This window comes from Festucalex cinctus, chromosome 10, assembly GCF_051991245.1.
Source record: "Festucalex cinctus isolate MCC-2025b chromosome 10, RoL_Fcin_1.0, whole genome shotgun sequence".
NCBI lineage: Eukaryota > Metazoa > Chordata > Actinopteri > Syngnathiformes > Syngnathidae > Festucalex > Festucalex cinctus.
This window is the reverse complement of record NC_135420.1, coordinates 20,698,467-20,706,542: the sequence shown is the minus strand read 5'-3', so window position 1 is coordinate 20,706,542 and position 8,076 is coordinate 20,698,467. Positions and strand designations below refer to the sequence as shown.

Here is an 8,076-nt window from a genome sequence, read left to right as displayed (position 1 = left end):
ATATGAAAAAGGCTGAAAAGCGTTTTTTGTTTTTGTTTGTTTGTTTGTTTGTTTGTTTGTTTCTTTGTTTTAAGTAAATAATGTGAACTAAATGTGTAAAGTAATTAAGGGTAATATATTAAAGTTTGGTCCTCTCCTAATGACGGTGGAAGATGGAAATGAAGTACAGGTAAGTGGGCACTGTAAGTAACGAAGTATAAATACTTGGTCACTGTAGATTTTTATAGTTTTAGTACTTTACTTGATTATTTAATTGTCTCACGACTTTTTATTTTTACTCCCCAGATTTGAAAACTATATTTGTACATTCTACTCCTTACTCTGTCAAAATAGCTCATTGGATGGATCCAGGTTCAGCGGCTGCTGTGAGTATTTTTATCTAATTGTAAAAATTTATGAAACATTTCATTTGGCTTTTTAATAGAAATGTGATGTATAAAAAAAGGTTTGATGGACTGAAAAGACTAATGAAAATGTAATCACTTTTTTCATTTTGTCTCCAGTGAGAGTAAACCACTTTTTCTTGCCAAAATTATTCCTAGCTATGGTGGGGGAATCTCTGCGTTCTGAAGTTGGTTTTAAATATACGTTCTTACAAAACAACTTTTTTGACATCATTAAAATTATACCCTCATTGAAATAAGCCGCAAAGTTGAGATAATACAGTCAGAGAATCCTTGTGAATAATACAGAACATATTTTTTTAACCATATCAACAGTTTAAACCCAAAATATGCCCTATATTATTATCTCAAAACACTTCAATATATTTTCATTGTATCCTTGAACCTGCTGTGAAATGCCTGGTTTTCCCAGATACCAAATATGGCAGCTCATACAAGGCGATATTGCAGGTTCTTATGTCAAGTAATCGAGCATTCAGTTTGATTTAGAGCAGCACTAATGTGTTTAGTGCTATGTGTGCAATAATGTGTGGGAGGCTGCCAGCTTACTTATTAATTGAGCGTTGCCTCGTGATGAGCTTGCATTAATGCATCCCATTGGCTCTGCTGGCTAAGGTCTGCGTGCGTGTTTACGGCGAGGACCATTAATGGTTCCAAGATGTGCTTGCATTTGAACTCCTCTCAATAAAATCCGTTATTCTGTTTTTTCGCCCCATAAAAAGGAAAATGAAGACCTGGTCGGTTGCCAGGCAACCATTTTAACTAAATAAATAAAAAAATAAAAATAAATAAAAAATAAAGTTTTATGCCGTTATTGTGTGAATGAAGGTATATTATGTCAGCAACAGTCATACAGGTGCCATGTTTTATTTTTATTCATTTATTTTTGTCAAATTTAAAGTGAAAATAGCAGATGTGATTCCTTTTTACTGGCAATAACATAAACTCTCTTTGGCCTTATTTCCCTAATAAATGTGATATTTTCTTGTTGTGAGGTTTACCGTTCACTCATTATATGCCCCTCTTCTGAATTGACATATTTCAAACAAATGCTTATTCAGTTTCTCAACTCAACTCCATCTTTACATAGCCTGTAAAGCTTTTTTTTTTTTTTTGTGACACTACTTTATATAAGCTGTACAAACAAATGGTGAATAGTAGCAGGACAATGTCTACCTATAGCAATTTTGAGAAAGAAGTAACATAAGTCGCTCTTACATTGACTGTAGTCAATTGTCTTTCATTTTTCTAGCCATATTACCATGTTTTTCAGTTTTCCTTTTTTCTTTGTACTGATACGGATTAGGAGACAACATTGACACAGCAATTTATTTCGCCCACGTAATTGCGATATGAGAAGCACATTTTCATGCCTTTTACCATGTGACTGTTCTATCTAAATGGCACAGCCATGAAGTAGGGGGACGATTTCAACACGGTAATTTAGTAGCCCTTTACACTGCCTGTAAAAGCATTTATTTCCCACCTTTTTTCCGCGTGTTGCGCTTGAAATAATGACATGGACACAGAATGTCAAAATGACTGCTGTGAAGATGGTCACTAAAACAATAAATTGGCGATCTTTTATACAGGTCTGTATGTCAAAATGCTGCATTCAATAAGGGTGACTTTCCATAGTAAGCATGATTAGCAGCCATCAAAATACTTAATGAGATTACTGTGCTTTCTGTTTATGGCTGCTGGAAATATCATTCAATATCTGAAAGATTCATATCTGTTTTTGTGCCGATTGATTGTTTATATTTAAATGATAACAGACAATTAAACCAATACTATTGTTCTGTTTAAATTGGTTTCTATGACTAGTTTCAGTGACTATTTATGTATTTGCTTGCATTGTGTGTCGGGAAATTAATTTTTCTCTCATGGTCAATGTTTCTACAATCAGCCTTATCTGGCTTTTGCTGATCTTGTCAGAGAATTTTCTTCACTTCTTTCATAAGTTGTTTGAGTTTTTTAATTTTTAATATTTTTTTTTTTACACCCAAAATCCTCTTTGTCGCTCCTTCTCTATTGAGGCGTGAAGAAAATTAAATTACACTGTACTTGGCTAGGTAGAGAAGTGAAAAGCATCCGAGTGTTTCCACAGTCAAGTTGCGACCTTGCAGCGCAACATTTAGCGTACTGATTACTGGACATAATTAGATTCTAGCCTTGTCCGGATGACCTTTCTTCTGCTGCTGCATCGTTAACAAACGAGTTTTGTGGAACGGCCCAAAAGTCGTATGGCATGGCGTTTGACCAAGATCTTTTTTGTGTGTGCACACAGTATAATTATAACTCTATTTTGCGGGTAATTCAATTTTTGGCAATGAGATGATAGCGCACTATTATTTTATATACCTGTAAATTTGAAAGAAGACTGACTACTTCCTGGAGGCCAACTGTGGCTGTTTTGAACATAATCGAGAACATACTTACTAAGAACGCTAGTCTCGTTTTATAAATTGGAGCACAGTTGTGCCCATAAGTTTGCATACTCTAGGGGAGGGCACAGTAGCCTTTACTGTCAAAAGAGCCATTTTAGACAAAAAAAAAAAAGAAAAATCTGTCTGCATGGAGCTGCAACACATTTGAACATTGTGATGAACAAAACAATGTCTTATGTTAGTCTTAGTCTAATTTACTGAAGGCCTAATAGCTAATTAGAGCTGCACCAGAACACAGAAATATGTTGCATCCAATTAATTTACTTCTACATTTTGTAATTTTTCATATTTATTTTTTCATAATTTTTTTTAGACTTTTGTGCCTTTCTATCAAATTTCTGACATTTTATTTTTTTGGGCAATTTTATGAACATGGTAATTTCGGCCTCTCTCCTCCGTTTTTGGACATTTTATGGCTATTTTATCTTTTTTTGCTATCAATTTATGACATTTTTGGCAATTTTGTCAACATTTTATGGTCATTTTCTGCTTTTCATCTTCCTTTTTGGACATTTTATGGTCACTTTTTGGACATTTTTAGGCAGTTTTTAAATCTTTTTTTATCTACCTTCCGTCTCATTTTTTCTGACTTAAAAATTTGGACATTGACATTATTAAAAAATGTAATTTTTTTTATTTAATCATTAATTCATGTAATATTTTATCTGACAAATAAAAATAAATATGCACAAAATATATTAATCACTACTGTTTTTTGTTTTTGTTTTTGTTTTTTTAGAGATCCATATGGAGCCACTGGAGAGGGACTAAAGATCCATAAGTTGCAGACCCCTGCCTTCAAGGTAATTTTATGAGCACAACTGTACATTGGGTACGTTTACATCTTGCTAGTTTTAGGTTAGTGCTAGTTTTAAATGAAGTCACTGCTGTCATAAGTAGCACGTATCTCGCCCACAGACAGACAACACTTACTTACAACCCTTACTGATTCTAGCAATATCGTTTTTAAAAGGTACTATTATGGACCAAGAGAAAGATGTTTAACTTCAGGATTGCTGTTTGGAACACAGCTACACATATTTAAATTGGATTTAGGCAATCTGTCTAATGATTAAACACAAGCTCAGCGGCCTAAAGACACAGATGGCATATGCTCTAAAGTGTATGTGGGAGAATTAGAGGGACATCATGCATCCCGATGGTTGTAAATGAGCCAATTGTTGAGCGGGAAAAGCAGGAAATGGGGAGAAAAAAAAACATGTGAAGCACATCTGCCAAACCGAAGCAGAAATTAACACGGGATTGTTTTTTTCTCTCTCTCTGTCTTGCTCAGCTCCGTGTTGAAATTTTCCGCTCCAGTTTGAACGAGGTTCTTTAATTAAATCATTAAAAAGTAGCGCGTTTGCACAATATGCACCGCTGCCTTCATTACAAAGCACAATCACTTGTAATTTATTCACTCACCGTGAGGGAGGGATGTGATTCTCTGCCTGCGAGCTCGCGTTCTTCTCGCCTTGTAAAAGGTGCCGAGGCATGCCGCCGTGGTGTTAAACCACCAACACTCACACTTTTTTATTTTTTATTTTTTTTAAATCTTTATCATTCCAAGATTATTAGATTTTTTTGTTGTCGTAGGAGCCTTTCCTGTTCCAGTATGACTGAAATAAAGGTCCCTGAAGGCAGCATGCTTATGTGAGACTGGAGTGGAAGAATTTAGCAACCTCAGATTGTGAGGCTGTAAATTATGTTCTTATCGTTACGATGAAGAAAAATCCAATGAAAGACAAGTAACAATAATCTGCATTGTGAAACAAAAGTATGACATTAACGACCTTATTATATTATTCATTGTCATCATGCATGAGCATCTGCATCAGGCAGCTGTTGAGTATATTAGCGACTAACTGGTGAACATTTAGCATCTATAGAGGCAGATGTTTCCCTCCAGAGTTTGTGGCGATTGAGACACATGTAAAACAACTTGGTCTGGAGCGTTCACTTTAAGGGCTCTATTTTTGTAGAAAACTGGTGCATCTTTACATTCCCCCGGAACACCTGGCAATTTTGTAGTTGAAATTGACTAAACTTGGTCTAAGTTGTGGCTAAGGTTGTGTAATGTAATTTTGGTGAAACGCCTGCTTCGAAATGTGCACGTCTGCAGAAATACAAAAAAAAAAAAAAAAAAAAAAAAAAATCCACCCATGTGCACAGTCGGGATGTAACGATATCCAAACATCACGATACAATATTATTTGAGATATGAAGGTCACAATATATTATCACGATATTGTGGGGAGGTTGCCGATACAAATATGGTCACAATATTGTACAAAAATGAGCTCATAATAAAAAAACAGCAACATTGTGCTTTGGTACATTACAGCGATACATATAAACAACCTACAATCTCTAATAAAATTTAATATTGAGGCACTTACTTGCTAATGCTCGTACGTATTGAGTTCCTCCACATATTGACTCGGTTCACAAGCGTATTACATTCCCCTTCATCTAACTATTAACGTGTATTTTAAATATAGAAGGGCCAAAACATGCCTTGTGAAAATTAAACTGCACTAAAAATAAACCAGCCACCAGAGGGTACTAGAACTGCATAAATGAAAATCAACCTGACTTTAACAGATGTGCTGCTTTTTATATCGTGACATGACGCCGACGATATATTGTAGCAGTTCTAATATCGCGATATCACGATATTGCCATTATCGTTACATCCCTAGTGCACAGTTAGGCCACACTTTGTGCTAGAATCGGGCCTGTAACTGTTTACAATGGGGGCTAAACAGACAACATACAAGAAAGAGCTCAAAAATATAATTAAATCCACCAATCAAAATCGCAGCAAGTTAATTATTTCTGCAAATTATACCATCAGTCATATTATGTTATTATGTCAATATTATTTTCCAGAAAATTACATTCAAATGTCACTAATACACCCACTATCCAGCAACAAAACATTCAAGCATGAAATTGCATTCAAATAAGTCCAGTCGTTTTGGCATCATATTTCAAACAAATTAAGTTTTGCAAACACAAACGTGTACGGTGAAGATTTCCATCTATATCATCTGATCACAAATTTAGACATAAATCTGTTCTTAGTGGCTTGCACGATTCGTTTCCACGCCGTGTTATGACCGTGCGCTTTCACTCTGCTACAATTAAAAAGAGAACAGAGCTTTTTTTTTTTTTTTGCCCCACTCTGACAGACAGCGTGCTCGGGGGCTGATCGGGTCAAGTAGTGCTGACAGATGTACTTGTGTATCAGGTTAGTTGTTTTCTGTGCAGGCACTCTTGATGGGGCGAGATGTACTGCGCGCCGGTGTGTTGAGCTGCCGTCAGATGGGCTGCCTCTTTAATCTGTGTCGACAGCTTTGTAATTGGACCGTTTCTTGAAGGGTGGGAGCTGTACCTGGTAGCAGAGTCAGGAGAAATAAGGGAGGTGGGAGGGTTGCATTTGGAGAAGCAGTTGGGGCCTTTAATTACACTTCTTTGCCTATAAAAACCTGAACTTTTTCACTTTTTTTGTGTGTTGCCTTTTTGTCAGTGGTGGGTGGTTCGACACAAATATCGATATTATCGATACCAAGTCAGTATCGAAATTGAATCGATACTGGCACTAAAATATCGATCTCGTAGTTCGGTTTCAATTTGGCTCTTTTATGAATTGGTGCGGGATGGTCAAACAGATAACAGGCATATCACAGTAGTGTGTTTCGATCGTGTGTCATAATGCGACTTAGCATCTCATCTTTGTGGTAGATTGCATGAACACGTACAGTTATTGTACTTGAAAAAGGTTTGTTTTGTATATTGTTTTATGTTTTATATTTGTTGTTGCATGATAATCTTTAACATCTTGTTTATTTTGGTTGAAAAAGAAGTGACGAAGGCAGAATTTTTAGTTAATTTTTGTATTTGTAGTTTCTGAACAGTATATGATAAAGTATTTGTTTAACTTTCTCTTTCCTATGATCACTTTCTGCACGTTGTTTATGAACATTAAAACATTGTATTTTGTGATGGTTGGAATGTTTCTGGCGGGAAAAACATTGATAAAGTATTTGTCCTAATTTGTCCTTTGTTTAAAAAGGAAACAACACAAAAACACTTAAACACTTGAAATTTGATTGTGAATAAGCAATTCAATGATATAGCTACCTTAATTTAAAAATTAATCATATAACAATTTTCAAAAAGTATCAATATCGATATAGTATCGGCGACACCGGCTCTGTATTTACTTGGTATCGGATCGATACTAAAATTTGCAGTATTGCACACCACTACTTTCTTTATAAACAGGACAGTATGATACAGAAAGATTGTTTATAGTGTAGCTCTAATGTGTACATTTTGTACTTTCTCTGTCCTTTTGTATTGTAGTTGCCATTGTTCAACCACTATTGTCTACATCACATCAGATGTTTGCAACAGTTGATATATTTCAGGTCTTGGAATCTCTGTGTTATCAAGGCTGAAAGGGTTGACCCTCTGCCTCACCAACTACCCCAAGAACTTCCAGGATTTTCAATGTCAATCATATTTCCCTTTCATTTCGTTCTCATAGTGCAAGCCCATGTCATGTGGTCTTCTGACGCAGACCATCATACCCCCCCCCCCCACACTCTTGAGAACGTTGCACAGGAGATGAACTCCAGCAGACAGGTATCGCGCCGCTCGGAATGACAATTTGCCTTTTGGAAATCAGCCTGGGGCTCCATTGTGTTCTCTGGGATTGAGTTAGCCCAACAGCAGACACTGGACAAACCCCCACATGCACCCTGAGTCTGCCTCCTGTCAACCTTTTCTTGTTAAAGCCAGCGCTTCAAACAAGAAGCAGGTTCAAGAGTCCTGAGAGCACAAATGATTTCAGATGAGCGCCACATCCTGATAAGCCAAATGATAGACAGAAAACATTATTGTACACTATACTATATGTTGCATTATATTATATATATATATATATATATATATATTATGGTAAGGTTACCATAGTGTACAAAATGATACTATACTATAGAATTGGGTTCAAAAAATCGAATCATCGCTATCAAATCGATTTTCCTTTTCAAGCCCAATATCGATTAATAAAACCATGAATCGATTATTTTAATATCTCCTTTTTCCATAAATTCTTAAGAAATAGAATTTTTAATAAAAAAAAAAAAGCATCTTACTGTCTTCTTGAAATTTACTGTTCACATTAATTTGAAATTATTTTCTTACATTTATGA

The 8,076-nt window shown here is 35.6% G+C and overlaps 1 protein-coding gene across 1 annotated transcript in view; it reads left to right on the top strand.

Annotated features, from left to right (window-relative positions):
- Nucleotides 1–35: 35 nt before the first annotated feature.
- ncanb (neurocan b) overlaps nt 36–8,076 on the top strand; it is a 147,781-nt gene continuing 139,740 nt past the window's right edge. The window contains exons 1-3 of the mRNA XM_077533233.1: nt 36–169; nt 286–365; nt 3,594–3,657. The gene's annotated coding sequence lies outside the window, so the exon portion shown is untranslated. The remainder of the gene's footprint in view (nt 170–285; nt 366–3,593; nt 3,658–8,076) is intronic.